Below are 17274 nucleotides of genomic sequence, written 5' to 3'. Positions count from 1 at the left end.
GAAGGCATATCAAAGCCATCTTACCCAGACCCCTGCCCCATGTGGGAACGTATTTCCATTTGAGTCATTTCAGATACTAATTTGTTTGGACACAAATGCCAAGACATTCAAACAGAACATCCAAGTCTGGGTTGCTCCAGACATCCAGACCAAAAGGTGCTAAAATGAGAAACACATGAGGTTTTGAGCATAAAACATATGTCAAGTCAAGGCATAAAAATACTACTTTATCAATTTTAAGGATTCCATATTCACTTCTAAGAACTTTGGTAAATAAAAGGTCATCATTTTCTGACCCACCATCCCAATGCACTGATAGTTTGGTGATGCGTCTTCACATAGGACAATGTTGGAACACCAGGCGAGTTTTTATTTTGCAGTGCACCAAATGTACATGAAACACATAAAAAGGCATTTTGGAAAGAATCAATTCATATTTTATGAAAGACACTCATCTATTTGGCCTGCAGGAGGAAAAACTAGACTATGTCATGAGACTATAAGTATAAGCCTTGTGAGAATGGAGACTGTGCACTTTATTCAGGTGATTTTTCTCTGGGACTCTTACTGCCTGAAAGTAAGAGGTACTTAAAGATAACTGTTAAATAAATACATGAATTAGTGGGAATCGTGCTGTAAGTGGGGACCCACCATTTTGCCCTTAGAATGTCAACCTGAAGACATAGCATGAAAGAGATAAAATATTTGGCTATGTAGATTCTCACCATTATATTGTTAGTGATGAAAAAAAACCTGAGGTACAGAGGGTCAAGATGGCGGAGAAGTAGCAGGCTGAGACTACTTCGGGTAGCGGAGATCAGCTAAATAGCTTATCTAAAGATTGCAAACACCTACAAATCCAACGGGAGATTGAAGAGAAGAAGAACAGCAATTCTAGAAACAGAAAATCAACCACTATCTGAAAGGTAGGACTGGCGGAAAAGTGAATCCAAAGCGACGGGAAGATAGACCGCGGGGGGAGGGGGCGGCTCCTGGCGAGCGGCAGAGCAACGGAGCAAAATCAGGACTTTTAAAAGTCTGTTCTGCTGAGGGACATTGCTCCAGAGGCTTAACTGGGGTGAAGCCCAGGCGGGGTCAGCGTGGCCTCAGGTACCGCAGGGTCGCAGAAGGAACGGGGGTGTCTGAGTGTCGCAGAGCTTACCGGTATTGGAGCGGGGAAGCCGGCTACAGAGACAGAGCCGAGGAGTGACTCTCAGCTCGGGGTTGCCCTGAACCGGTCACAGGCTCGGTCAGCTCGGAGCATGGCCTGAGGCCAGGGTGACGGAGGTCATTGGGCGCTATTCTCTGAGGGCGCAGTGAGGAGTGGGGCCCCGGGCTCTCGGCTCCTCCGGGCCGGAGACCGGGAGGCCGCCATCTTCATTCCCGTCCTCCGGACTCTACGGAAAGCGCTCAGGGAACAAAAGCTCCCGAAAGCAAACCCCAGCGGATTACTCAGCGTGGCCCCGGGTAAGGGCGGTGCAACTCCGCCTGGGGCAAAGACGCTTGAGAATCACTACAACAGGCCCCTCCCCCAGAAGATCAACGGGAAACCCAGCCAGGACCAAGTTCACCTACCAAGGAGTACAGTTTCAATACCAAGGAGAGCGGCGGAATTCCAAGGAGAAGAAAGCAAAGCACGGAACTCATGGCTTTCTCCCCATGATTTTTTAGCCTTGCAGTTAATTTAATTTTTTTTTTCAATTTTTTTTTCTTTTTCACTTCTTCTGCTAAATTTTTCTTAACTTTTACCGTTTTCTTTTTTAACGTTTTTTAAATAGTTTATCTAATATATATATATATATATTTTCCTCTTTTTATATTTTTTCTTTATCGGCTCTCATTTTTTAAATAGTTTCTTTTATTTTTTTTTTCTTTTTGAACCCCTTTTTATCCCCTTTCTCCCCCCTCATGATTCGGGATCTCTTCTGATTTGGCTAAAGCATATTTTCCTGGGGTTGTTGCCACCCTTTTAGTATTTTACTTGCTCCTTCATAAACTCTTATCTGGACAAAATGACAAGGCGGAAAAATTCACAACAAAAAAAAGAACAAGAGGTAGTACCAAAGGCTAGGGACCTAATCAATACAGACATTGGTAATATGTCAGATATAGAGTTCAGAATGACGATTCTCAAGGTTCTAGCCGGGCTTGAAAAAGGCATGGAAGATATTAAAGCAACCCTCTCGGGAGATATAAAAGCCCTTTCTGGAGAAATAAAAGAACTAAAATCTAACCAAGTTGAAATCAAAAAAGCTATTAATGAGGTGCAATCAAAAATGGAGGCTCTCACTGCTAGGATAAATGAGGCAGAAGAAAGAATTAGCGATATAGAAGACCAAATGACAGAGAATAAAGAAGCTGAGCAAAAGAGGGACAAACAGCTACTGGAACACGAGGGGAGAATTCGAGAGATAAGTGACACCATAAGACGAAACAACATTAGAATAATTGGGATTCCAGAAGAAGAGGAAACAGAGAGGGGAGCAGAAGGTATATTGGAGAGAATTATTGGAGAGAATTTCCCCAATATGGCAAAGGGAACAAGCATCAAAATTCAAGAGGTTCAGAGAACCCCCCTCAAAATCAATAAGAATAGGTCCACACCCCGGCACCTAATAGTAAAATTTACAAGTCTTAGTGACAAAGAAAAGATCCTGAAAGCAGCCCGGGAAAAGAAGTCTGTAACGTACAATGGTAAAAATATTAGATTGGCAGCAGACTTATCCACAGAGACCTGGCAGGCCAGAAAGAGCTGGCATGATATATTCAGAGTACTAAATGAGAAAAACATGCAGCCAAGAATACTATATCCAGCTAGGCTATCATTGAAAATAGAAGGAGAGATTAAAAGCTTCCAGGACAAACAAAAACTGAAACAATTTGCAAATACCAAACCAGCTCTACAGGAAATATTGAAAGGGGTCCTCTAAGCAAAGAGAGACCCTAAAAGTAGTAGATCAGAAAGAAACAGAGACAATATACAATAACAGTCACCTTACAGGCAATACAATGGCACTAAATTCATATCTCTCAATACTTACCCTGAATGTTAATGGGCTAAATGCCCCAATCAAAAGACACAGGGTATCAGAATGGATAAAAAAACAAAGCCCATCTATATGTTGCCTACAAGAAACTCATCTTAAACCCGAAGACACCTCCAGGTTTAAAGTGAGGGGGTGGAAAAGAATTTACCATGCTAATGGACATCAGAAGAAAGCAGGAGTGGCAATCCTTATATCAGATCAATTAGATTTTAAGCCAAAGACTATAATAAGAGATGAGGAAGGACACTATATCATACTCAAAGGAACTGTCCAACAAGAAGATCTAACAATTTTAAATATCTATGCCCCTAACGTGGGAGCAGCCAACTATATAAACCCATTAATAACAAAATCAAAGAAACACATCGACAAGAATACAATAATAGTAGGGGATTTTAACACTCCCCTCACTGAAATGGACAGATCATCCAAGCAAAAGATCAACAAGGAAATCAAGGCCTTAAATGACACACTGGACCAGATGGACATCACAGATATATTCAGAACTTTTCATCCCAAAGCAACAGAATACACATTCTTCTCTAGTGCACATGGAACATTCTCCAGAATAGATCACATTCTTGGTCCTAAATCAAGTCTCAACCGGTATCAAAAGATTGGGATCATTCCCTGCATATTTTCAGACCACAATGCTCTAAAGCTAGAACTCAATCACAAGAGGAAATTTGGAAAGAACCCAAATACATGGAGACTCAACAGCATCCTTCTAAAGAATGAATGGGTCAACCAGGAAATTAAAGAAGAATTGAAAAAATTTATGGAAACAAATGACAATGAAAACACAACGGTTCAGAATCTGTGGGACACAACAAAGGCAGTCCTGAGAGGAAAATATGTAGCGGTACAAGCCTTTCTCAAGAAACAAGAAAGGTCTCAGGTACACAACCTAACCCTACACCTAAAGGAGCTGGAGAAAGAACAAGAAAGAAACCCTAAACCCAGCAGGAGAAGAGAAATCATAAAGATCAGAGCAGAAATCAATGAAATAGAAACCAAAAAAACAATAGAACAAATCAACGAAACTAGAAGCTGGTTCTTTGAAAGAATTAATAAGATTGATAAACCCCTGGCCAGACGTATCAAAAAGAAAAGAGAAAGGACCCAAATAAATAAAATCATGAATGAAAGCGGAGAGATCACAACGAACACCAAAGAAATACAGACAATTATAAGAACATACTATGAGCAACTCTACGCCAACAAATTTGACAATCTGGAAAATGGATGCATTCCTAGAGACATATAAACTACCACAACTGAACCAGGAAGAAATGGAAAGCCTGAACAGACCCATAACCAGTAAGGAGATTGAAACAGTCATCAAAAATCTCCAAACAAACAAAAGCCCAGGGCCAGACGGCTTCCTGGGGGAATTCTACCAAACATTTAAAGAAGAACTAATTCCTATTCTCCTGAAACTGTTCCAAAAAATAGAAATAGAAGGAAAACTTCCAAACTCATTTTATGAGGCCAGCATCACCTTGATCCCAAAACCAGACAAGGATCCCAACAAAAAAGAGAACTACAGACCAATATCCTTGATGAACACAGATGCAAAAATTCTCGCCAAAATACTAGCCAATAGGATTCAACAGTACATTAAAAGGATTATTCACCACGACCAAGTGGGATTTATTCCAGGGCTCTGCAAGGTTGGTTCAACATCCGCAAATCAATCAATGTGATACAACACATTTAATAAAAGAAAGAACAAGAACCATATGATACTCTCCATAGATGCTGAAAAAGTATTTGACAAAGTACAGCATCCCTTCCTGATCAAAACTCTTCAAAGTGTAGGGATAGACGGCACATACCTCAATATTATCAAAGCCATCTATGAAAAACCCACCGCAAATATCATTCTCAATGGAGAAAAACTGAAAGCTTTTCCGCTAAGGTCAGGAACACGGCAGGGATGTCCGTTATCACCACTGCTATTCAACATAGTACTAGAAGTCCTAGCCTCAGCAATCAGACAACAAAAGGAAATTAAAGGCATCCAAATCGGCAAAGAAGAAGTCAAACTATCACTCTTTGCAGATGATATGATACTATATGTGGAAAACCCAAAAGACTCCACTCCAAAACTGCCAGAACTTGTACAGGAATTCAGTAAAGTGTCAGGATATAAAATCAATGCACAGAAATTAGTTGCATTTCTCTACACCAACAACAAGACAGAAGAAAGAGAAATTAAGGAGTCCATCCCATTTACAATTGCACCCAAAACTATAAGATACCTAGGAATAAACCTAACCAAAGAGACTAAGAATCTATACTCAGAAAACTAGAAAGTACTCATGAAAGAAATTGAGGAAGACACAAAGAAATGGAAAAATGTACCATGCTCCTGGATTGGAAGAATAAATATTGTGAAAATGTCTATGCTACCTAAAGCAATCTACACATTTAATGCAATTCCTATCAAAGTACCATCCATTTTTTTCAAAGAAATGGAACAAATAATCCTAAAATTTATATGGAACCAGAAAAGACCTCGAATAGCCAAAGGAATATTGAAAAAGAAAGCCAAAGTTGGTGGCGTCACAATTCCGGACTTCAAGCTCTATTACAAAGCTGTCATCATCAAGACAGCATGGTACTGGCACAAAAACAGACACATAGATCAATGGAACAGAATAGAGAGCCCAGAAATGGACCCTCAACTCTATGGTCAACTAATCTTCGACAAAGCAGGAAAGAATGTCCAATGGAAAAAAGACAGCCTCTTCAATAAATGGTGTTGGGAAAATTGGACAGCCACATGCAGAAAAATGAAATTGGATCATTTCCTTACACCACACACGAAAATAGACTCAAAATGGATGAAGGATCTCAATGTGAGAAAGGAATCCATCAAAATCCTCGAGGAGAACACAGGCAGCAACCTCTTCGACCTCAGCCGCAGCAACTTCTTCCTAAGAACATCACCAAAGGCAAGGGAAGCAAGGGCAAAAATGAACTTTTGGGATTTTATCAAGATCAAAAGCTTTTGCACAGCAAAGGAAACAGTTAACAAAACCAAAAGACAACTGACAGAATGGGAGAAGATATTTGCACATGACATATCAGATAAAGGGCTAGTGTCCAAAATCTATAAAGAACTTAGCAAACTCAACACCCAAAGAACAAATAATCCAATCAAGAAATGGGCAGAGGACATGAACAGACATTTCTGCAAAGAAGACATCCAGATGGCCAACAGACACATGAAAAAGTGCTCCATATCACTCGGCATCAGGGAATTACAAATCAAAACCACCATGAGATATCACCTCACACCAGTCAGAATGGCTAAAATTAACAAGTCAGGAAATGACAGATGCTGGCGAGGATGTGGAGAAAGGGGAACCCTCCTACACTGTTGGTGGGAATGCAAGCTGGTGCAACCACTCTGGAAAACAGCATGGAGGTTCCTCAAAATGTTGAAAATAGAACTACCCTATGACCCTGCAATTGCACTGCTGGGTATTTACCCTAAAGATACAAACGTAGTGATCCGAAGGGGCACGTGCACCCGAATGTTTATAGCAGCAATGTCTACAATAGCCAAACTATGGAAAGAACCTAGATGTCCATCTACAGACGAATGGATAAAGACGATGTGGTATATATACACAATGGAATACTATGCAGCCATCAAAAGAAATGAAATCTTGCCATTTGCGACGACGTGGATGGAACTAGAGGGTATCATGCTTAGCGAAATAAGTCAATCGGAGAAAGACAACTATCATATGATCTCCCTGATATGAGGGAGAGGAGATGCAACATGGGGGGTTGAGGGGGTAGGAGAAGAATAAATGAAACAAGGTGGGATTGGGAGGGAGACAAACCATAAGTGACTCTTAATCTCACAAAACAAACTGAGGGTTGATGGGGGGAGGGGGTTGGGAGAGGGGGGTGGGGTTATGGATATTGGGGAGGGTATGTGCTATGGTCAGTGCTGTGAAGTGTGTAAACCTGGCGATTCGCAGACCTGTACCCCTGGGGATAAAAATATATGTTTATAAAGCTGTAAAAAAAAAAAAAAAAAAAAAAAAAAAAAGAAAGGATGAATACCCAAGTTTTGTAGCAACATGGACGGGACTGGAAGAGATTATGCTGAGTGAATTAAGTCAAGCAGAGAAAGTCAATTATCATATGGTTTCACTTATTTGTGGAGCATAACAAATAGCATGGAGGACAAGGGGAGATGGAGAGGAGAAGGGAGTTGAGGGAATTTGGAAGGGGAAGTGAACCATGAGAGACTATGGACTCTGAAAAACGATCTGGGAGTTTTGAAGGGGTGGGGGTGGGAGGTTGGGGGCACCAGGTGGTGGGTATTGTGGAGGGCGCGGATTGCATGGAGCACTGGGTGTGGTGCAAAAATAATGAATACTGTTATGCTGAAAAAATAAAAAAATTAAAAAAAAAAAAAACCTGAGGTATAAATGTAAAGAATGGGAGGGTGGTGAAGGTTACATGCTTCCAGTTATGGCATGAATAAGTCACGAGATGAAACATATAATACAGGGAATTTATTTAAAAAAATTTTTAAATAGCAAGGTATTAAGTAACGGTACATCCATATAGTGGAGTACTATGAAGTTATTAAAATGATGTTATATAACTGGGATAAAATAAATTGAGCTAAAGAAAAAAATTATGTTATATAAAAGTTGATTACTTAGGTTGATAAAGTTGATAAATATAAAAGTAGACTACTAGTCTTTATATAAAAGTAGACTACTAGTCTTTAGTAACTATCAAAATGACTATAGCAGTTATCAGAGGGTCTAGGTATTATAAAGAATATTATTTCCTTATTTTTGTTCATTCTCTATTTTCTATCATGAATATATATTACCTATTACATTTGTAACAATATATTAAAAATGTAATTAAAAAATTTCCTCCTCTCCCTACCTCCCCCCTGAAAACTATACAGTACAAACTAAAATAGATACCTCCAATGATTAAGCTGTATTAAAGGTCATTAGTAAATTCCTTAGTTATTATTAGTTTCTGTTTAGATTAAATAGAAATTCATTTTTAAAATATTTGTTTTATTTATTTGACAGAGAGAGAGAGAGTGCACAAGCAGGGGGAGCGGCAGGCAGAGGAAGGGGGAGAAGCAGGCTCCTCCCTGAGCAGGGAGGCTGATGCGGGGCTGAATCCCAGGATCCTGGGATGGTGACCTGAGTCAAAGGCAGACACTTAAGTGACTGGGCCCCCCAGGCAACCCAAGATTAGACAGAAATTCAAAGAAAAAGTCTGTGTTAAAAAGATTCAAAGAGGTAGGATCTAAATATATATAAAGAAATGGCCTTTCTGAAGTTAATCAGAATTTTTGATGCGAATGTAAAATATAATAATAAACTACAATTTAATCAAACAAAAGGAGGTTAGGGGTGCCCACATGGCTCAGTCAGTTAAGTGTCTAACTTTTGATTTAGGCTAAGGTCACAATCTCATGTGAAATTAAGCTCCACGCTGAGCTCCATGCTGGGCATGGAGCCTGCTTAGGATTCTCTCTCCCTCTTCCCTTCCCCTCTCCCCACAAAAAAAAAAAAAAGAAAGGAAGAAAGAAAGAATGAAAGAAAGAAAGAAAGAAAGAAAAGAAAAGAAAAGAAAAGAAAAGAAAAGAAAAACCAAAAGAAAACAAAAAAAGGAGATGTGACTATAATTCAGAGCTCTACAGAAGGGAAGACTGCTTTGTTCTAGGAGCACCTGCTGTATTTGCCCAGGATCTAAAGTCCCCACCTCTGTCACGGTACCTATGAAGGAGAGACATGGCTGTAAAAACCCCTGTTAACATGCCAAATGACTATCAGAGAGGATCACTGTACTCAAAGTGATGGTACTTTGGATGGATCCCTCCATCCAAATGGTTGGATCAGTCACCATCCTACCTTACCAGGTGGCATCAAGCTCACTCATCTTAGTCTGCTCAACCTGCTATAAAAATATACCATAGACTGGGTAGCTTAAACAACAAACACTCCCTTCTCACAGTCTGAAGGCTGAGAAGTCCAAGGTCCAGGTACCAGACGGCTCTATTCTTAGTGAGAAACTTCTTCTTATCTTGTAGACAGTCCTCTTCTCACTATATGTTCACATGACCTTTCCTCACTACATGAAAGTTGAAAAGCTTTAGTGTCAATAGCCAAACTATGGAAAGAACCTAGATGTCCATCAACAGATGAATGGATAAAGAAGATGTGGTATATATATATAAAATGGAACACTATGCAGCCATCAACAGAAATGAAATCTTGCCATTTGCAATGATGTGGATGGAACTAGAGGGTATTATGCTAAGCGAAATAAGTCAATCAGAGAAAGACAATTATCATATGATCTCTCTAATATGAGGAATTTGAGAGGCAGGGTGGGGTCGTGGGGGTTAGAGAGGGAAAAATGAAACAAGATGGGAGCAGGAGGGAGACAAATCGTAAGAGACTCTTAATCTCAGGAAACAAACTGAGGGTTGCTGGGGGGTGGGGGGCTAGGGGTGGTTGGGTTATGGATATTGTGGAGGGCATGTGCTATGATGAGGGCTGTGAAATGTGTAAGCCTGATGATTCACAGACCTGTACCCCTGGGGCAAATAATACATTATGTGTTAATTTTAAAAAAAGAAAGAAAGAAAGAAAAGCTTTAGTGTCTCTTCCTGCTCTGTAAGAGCACTGGTTCCGTAATTAAGACCCCACCCTCATGATCTCTTCTCACCTTAATTACTTCTCAAAGGCCCCATCACCTAATGCTATTACATTGGGGGTTAGGGAGGGAGTCAAGAGATGAAATTTGCAGGGATGCAAATATTCCTCTTCTTTCTGCTAGTTTTTAGCCAGTTGTAACTGAAAATACAACCCTGAGAAAAGGAGGAGGGAATTTTGCACACTGAGCACAGAAAAAAATGCCAGGGTATGGAGCTGGCTGAGGCACAACAGAAAGCAAGGTCATGTGTTGTGAAGGAAAGTCAGGGTAAAGTAGGAGGTAGCATTTACTGAGGACTTCCCAAGGGCCTAGCACGGCTTTATCCACTATCTGTTCTGAGCCTCACGTGATCTCTCTGAGCTAGATTTCTAGTCTACATTTTACTCATGAGAAAAGCAAGGCTCAGGCAGGTATGGTCATGGCTAAGAAGGGGTAGGGCTTACTTCAGAACCCAGAGACGGTTGGCTCCAAAGGTAGTGCTCTTTCCACTTACTAATGTAAACTGATGGAACTGAATTTCTATAAAAGCAAGAATCTTTGTCTTGTTCACAAATTCATTCCAAGCATACAAAACTACCCACATAATGAGTGTTCAGAAGTATCTGTTGAATGAATGAGTAAATGAATTAATCAAGACAAAACTATAACCAGCATGGAAAGATAAAAAACCCTACATCTTTCTTCTTGAGCTGAATCTTCATAGACAGTACAGATTGAACCCATTAAAAATGGGTAGCTATGTCTTGGTTTGCAAAATATTCAGAGTGACAAAGCACACATATCTCAATATTATTTACAAATATAATTAAATGCTAAAAGAGGACATCACTAGAAAAATATTCATTCTGGCTAGAGGAATGATTCCCATCTGACAGTAATAACATGCCACTCAGCAGGCTCTTTCTCTCCTGGGGCTGCCCATTCAGACTTTCACCTCTCCTCACTGCAGCTGCCCACTGGGACAGGAGAGCTGCCAAGCGGAGCTGAGACCAGGGCAAGCTGCCATCAGCTGAGGCAGCTGACCTGATGTCTTCCTCCTTTGCAGCAGCTGGCTTTACGCATTTTATTTCAGCTCTGTCCTCGAATATGGTTCAAGCACAGTGGCTTAACATTTTAGTCAGTCCCCTCTTTCAGCATATCCCCAATTTAATTTAAATGATGCCAAACAGCATTTATAGTCATCACGCATAGACAGTTCCTTCAAGCAACTTCATTTGAAATCTGCCCCCACGCAATTTTTATTAGACTTTAGTTCAAAATCCCACCACCCCAAGGACCATGTTAAAGACCAGAACTGACTGATTTGGGATCAATTAATTAGTATTTGTATGTCTAGGACAAGGTTAGACCTCTCGACTTGCGTACACTTGCATTTGTGATCGAAAATCAGCTTTGCCTGGAAGGTGCCAAACTACAACAAGACAACTTGGAAGAAAACGTGAACTCTCTAAGCTTCAATTCTCTATTCTATCAATTGGGACCAATGTAACCTTTCAAACCTCTTGTGAGTATTAAATGAAATAATGCAGTGCCTATAGTCTTCCTGTTCCAGGAACAGTCATGACGACCCCGAGAGAACGCATGGCTTCCTCTAGTCACACAGCTGGTGGGAGGCACCTCTGGAATGAGTGCCCAAGTTCCCAACACTACATGCACTTGTACTCCTGTCAAACCTCCCAACTTCACACAGGAATTAGAGCATACTTTGTATCACAACCAGGCAACTGTCAGACTCAAGAGTCAATGTAGTAATTTTTAAAGGAAGAACAATATATAAAATTATATTTTGATCTAGTGTTTTACTCTCAGGATGCTGACATACTTCATCCCTTACTTGTATCATTTTGTTAGTCATAATATGAGCCTGGAGGATAATAATTATTTGTATTATTCATAGAAGAGGAACTCATCCTGAATTCAAAGAGTAGGTGTTTAGAAAACATTTTCTCTTCCTACAGAGAAAAAAGAAAGAAAAAAAGAAAAAAAAAAGCTGTGGTTTTTTGTTTTTTTGTTTTCTTTCTTTTTTTTGTTTTGTTCTGTTTTGTAATTCAAATAAATGATTCCCAAACCTGATCCTGAATTGGGGTAAATCTGTACTGCCAGATATTTTAGTAAGTATTTAGGTTCAATCAAAATATTATTCTAATAGGTTTAAAAGAAGTACCTAGTAGTTAATAATAAAAAGAACCCAATGTGGGGTGTTCTGTTTTGTTGATGGCCAACTTTATCGCAGAGTTCACTTATGAGGGATCCCTGGGTGACTCAGTCAAACACCTGCCTTTGGCTCGGGTCATGATCCCAGAGTCCTGGGATTGAGTCCTGCATCGGGCTCCTTCCTCAGCAGGAAAGCCTGTTTCTCACTCTGCCTTCTGCTCCCCCTGCTTGTGCTCTCTTTCTCTCTCTCTCTCATAAATAAATAAGTCAAATCTTAAAAAAAAAAAAAAAGGAATTCACAAATGAACCATCAAGTTACTTGGCAAGTGTAATAATCAGGAAAATTTTTTTATTTTTTTATTTCTTTTTTCAAAGATTTTATTTATTTATTTGACAGACAGAGATCACAAGTAGACAGAGAGGCAGGCAGAGAGAGAGAGGGAAGCAGGCTCCCTGCTGAGCAGAGAGCCCGATGTGGGACTCGATCCCAGGACCCTGAGATCATGACCTGAGCCGAAGGCAGCGGCTTAACCCACTCAACCACCCAGGCGCCCAGGAAAATTTTTTTAAAAACACAGAAACAGGACCAACACGAGGGGGGCTGCTGGAGCTCTCGATGTTTCCCTGCACTTGTCCAGCTAATGCAGGAGCCCTCAGATCAGAAAGGTAGTCTGTCGACACAGTCAGCATATTAATAAGTCTTCTGGGGTTGGAGAGGCCTGGATTCAAGTTCTGGCTATGCCACTTACTGTGATGTGGGACAAGTTAACATTTAAATATCAGCTTAGCACATGTAATGGGGATGATAATGGTAGTCCTAACAGGGTTACTCTGAGAATTGGATGAGACAATATAGTTAAAAAACAAACAAACAAACAAACAGGGAATTACTTAGCATGTGGCAAGCACTCTAGAAATGTCCTATGTTGATTTATTTGCTATTTATTTATTTATTTAAATAGATGCTTAACACCAGGTTGATTATATGTCCAGCTGGCATGTTCATGAAATGCTGGTGGATGACCTCCAACCACAGTTGTAGGTGGTTGAGCATGATGAACTTCCTATTCCAGACTCCTTTCATCTGTGTTCACTGACTCCAGCATTGGAAAGACAATGCAGACCAACTAGGTTCAATTTATTTTTTGCTGGTAACTTAACTCTAGGCCTGGGGCAATTCATTTAAACTCTCTTTGGGTTTCCTCAACTGCACAAGTAAGGGAATCTCTAACAGATGTAGAAAGATAGATAGAAATAAAATATGTAAAACACCTAACACATGGTTAACTTTTGTCAAGCCCTCTTGTAAACTTTTCTTAGCAGTATTGTAAAAGCCACACCTGTATCATTATGTATCATGCCTATTTTATAGAAAAGGAAATGGAAGTACAGAAATGTCAACTCCCATGTTCAAGGTCCCAGAGTCAACAGGCACCAGAACTAGGAACTGAACCCATTCTACCTCACTCCAAAGCCTGGTACTCACTACCACTTCCTTATACCGCCTCCCCAGGTTCCTTACCAACACATATCAGAGTTCAATTCATGGTCTACACAGTAAATTCACTAAGCATTTGATGGTTCTCTAAACTGTGTCCTCTGTGAAATTTCTTCATCCTGATACCAATACCAATTTTTGGTCAAGTGGAGTGTGTGGTCTGAAACTGCTTTCAAAATCAGTGTGGCACCAGGATACAACCACCCACCTACACACACACACACACACACACACACACACACACACTCACTCACTCACTCACACTGTCCACAGACTAGGGACTGGCTGAACTCATAAAAATGATACATGCAAGAGGCAAATGCAATCATTTTCAGGAGCTCTGGAAATCAGCTAAGTTTCCTCTAAAAATCCTTCAGGATTCAGGGAATTAACAAGTTATAGGATAATGAAAAGGCAAGATCTTCCTTCTACTGTGGGGAAATGCTATTATCTACCACTGGTGGGCAATGGGAAGGGCTTACACTACAAAAAAGATGTCCTGTGTTCTTAGCTTCCTTCAATTTGGAGCCCAGCAGTGTCTGTTTTGACCAGAAAACTCCCTCTCCTTACCCCCACTGTCAGGAAGAAGACGAAGCTCTTTGGAGAACTACTGTGCCGAGATTTTCTAGATACATTAGGTTAAAATGTCTTATTGAATCTTACAACTCCATAAAATCTGAATTAAAGTGTAAGTAGTACAGTGGTCTGCTCCTTATCTGCAGGGACCCAGGTAGATGCCCGAAACCATGGGTATGTACGTATCCACAAACCCTAAAGAGACTGTGTTTTTCCACAAGTATACATAACATACCTATGGTAAAGTTTAAGTTATAAATTAGGCACAGTAAGTGACAAAAACCAGTAACCAGTAACCATTAACTATTAACTATTAACATAACCATTATAACAATATACTATGATAAAAGTTACATGAATGTGATCTGTCTCTCAAAATATTTTATTGCCCTGTATCCACACTGCTTCTTGTATGATGTGAGATGATAAAATGCCTATGTGATGAGAGGAAGTGAGGGGAATAATGTAGGCACTGTCTGATATACCTTTGGGCTAAGGCTGACCTTTGATGATACATCAGAAGGAGGGCCATCTGCTTCCAGACTGGATGGCCAGAGGTAACTGGAACTGTAGAAATCAAAGCCACAAATACAGTGGGACTAATGTACCTATTCACGACACGATTCATCTTCCCAGAGAAGCACAGCATTCTTCCTGATCATTTCAAAAGCCTGTTCTCTCGCTCAAAATATAACTGGGAAGCAGTGATTGCAAACAATCAGTAAGAACTGTGCCATTGTGCTTGCGGATCCAACCACACAGCCCTAACTTGCCCTAGTAGCTCCACATCCATCAAATGGAAGACTGTGGAAGGGAGGCCACAGATCCTCACAGGGCTTCCTTTTCCATAAATTCTCAGTCCTGGGACTAATGCCTTAGCTCGGGATATAGGTACAGAGCCAGGTGGAAGAATGAGACAAATCACTGCATGCTATGGAATTGGTAAAATATCACTCCCCATGAAGGTGGAGGGAAGCTTCACCAAGTAGAAGTCGGAAATTTTATGCAACCTAGCGAATATTCCCTGATTACCTACTAGCTCCACTCTGCCACCTAGTAGATATAAGAGCACTCAAGAGTTATCCAACTTTTTCAAGCCGCAGTTTTCTCTTCTTATAAAATGGAGACAGTAACAGAGCTCTTCATAAAGTTATTGTGTGGCTTAAATGAGATACTCAGGGTACATAAACTAATATTTGTAAGGGCTCAGAATAACAGTTGGCACATGGGAATGCCAAACAGATGACTTGTCCAGGACACAAAAGGTCTGGGCTAGCACCAGGCAGATATGCACCACTGTCATCACCATCAGCGAGTCAGGCACTATGCTCAACATAAGGAGAGGAATAAAGATTAAAAACATATAGTCTTTCCTGTGGAGGAGCTTCCCTCTGATGGGGGAGAAGAACATGCAGCATGTGGGAATGCATCCTTCCAGATGTTGAAGTGGAACCAGAAACGCTGACAGGCCTTCTCCAGTCCTGTCATTCCAGAAGAGACTAGTTATGAGGTATAATACAATGATGGCATTCTTTAGATAAGCAAACCTAGGACTAGACTTCTTTCATGCTTCATTGAGACCACAGAAATGCAAGAAGCAACAGACGTGAAAGGGAGAAAGACATTAATTCTGCCTGGCATTATTAGAACCTACTTCAAGGAAGAAGTAGTGTTTAAGAGGGTCCTTGAAAGACAAGAAAAATTTTAAAATATGCTTGTATTGGGACTTCTTTTTCGAGCTATGACAGAATTATTGGCCCTAGAATTCAGGGGGCCCTCCCACTGAAAACAAATATATAACTGGACAAAATAGATGAAGCAACTGTTTTTTGACCTGTGCTCGCACACAGTGAAACCACACGATACCTGCAGAAAGGAGACACCTGAGATGAGGCCCATGATGCGCCCCATCAGCTGCTGAGGAAGAGATTCCTGATAGGGCACATGCACCCAGCATGGCATTCCCACAGTGCTGAGGAGAAAAAGATCACAGTTTGGGCATCTGGAGCAACTAAGATCTGAAGAGTGGGGTCCCAGCTATATGGGAATTGGGTAGAAGGGTCTCCCAAAGCCTGTTTTGGAGTTTCCCACAGGCTCTGGCTGAAAACTTGGCTGTGATTATACACGGTAGACAATGTGAGACCTACTGGCTGCTACAGAGTTGAGATGAGAATAAAGAGAAGAGCAGTCAGTCAGAGCTGGGGAGCATGGGAGGCCAAATGTAGTCTGAGAGGGTAAAACTCATTAATATCTCATTCACATCCCAGATGCAGAGCTGAGACACCAGAGAAGCTAAGTCAAAGGAGTAAAGACTTCATGCTAAAATAAGGCATGCTCTACACCTATCCTAAAACACCTAGTGCCAAGACCTGACAAGATCTGTTAAGGGGAGATAAGGTTTGGAGGCTGAATCCACCAAGTTAGAGCAGCTGAGAGAATACCTAAGGCTTCTTACTGATCCCTGTGAATAAAGCACAAAACCAAGTCTACATAGGTTAAAAGTGATCACTAGTAAGTGAATTGGCTACAAGAACAAAAATTAACACTCTTCAGAGGAACTTAACAGACTTGACAGTTTCTTAAATCTAGTCTTAGTAATATGCAGTACAAAATCAAAAATTGCTGCAGAGAGAGAGAGATGCAGAGAGTTAAAGAGACAGAGAGACTAAGAGTGAGACAGAGAGAAAAGAAAAATGAAAACGTGTGACCCATACTCAAGAAAGAAGCTATCACTAAAAACTGACTCTAGATGTTGGATTCAGCACAGAAAGACATTAAAATACATATGAATAAATATGTTTAAAGAAATAAATGAAAATATGTTTAGTAAATTAAAGAAATATTATCTTAATAAAATTAAATCTCATTAGAAAACAAAATCCTTCCTAGGGCATCTGGGTGGCTCAGTTGGTTAAGCATTCAACTCTTGATTTATGCTCAGGTCATGATATCAGGGCTGTGAAACTGAGACCTGTGTTGGGTTCCACATTGGGCATGGAGCTTGCTTAAGATTCTCTCTCTCAGTGAGTTGGGGGAAATCAGAGGGGGAGACAAACCATGAGAGACTGTGGACTCCGAGAAACACTCTGAGGGTTTTGGAGGGGAGGGGGGGTGGGGGGGTATGCCTGGTGGTGGGTATTAAGGAGGGCATGGATTGCATGGAGCACTGGGTGTGGTGCACAAAAATGAATTTTGAAACATTGGAAAAAAAATAAAATTAAATTTAAACAAAAAGATTCTTTCTCTCTCGCTGAAAGAAAGAAAGAAAGAAAG

General features: G+C 40.5%; 1 long non-coding RNA gene across 1 annotated transcript in view; it reads right to left on the bottom strand.

Annotated features, from left to right (window-relative positions):
* The window catches only part of LOC125100957 (uncharacterized), a 323574-nt gene that overhangs the window by 151523 nt on the left and 154777 nt on the right, over window positions 1–17274 (bottom strand). The window lies entirely within an intron of this gene.

This window comes from Lutra lutra, chromosome 5 (genome assembly GCF_902655055.1).
Source record: "Lutra lutra chromosome 5, mLutLut1.2, whole genome shotgun sequence".
Taxonomy (NCBI): domain Eukaryota; kingdom Metazoa; phylum Chordata; class Mammalia; order Carnivora; family Mustelidae; genus Lutra; species Lutra lutra.
The sequence above is the reverse complement of the archived record's forward strand: the minus strand, read 5'-3'. Positions and strand labels throughout refer to the sequence as shown.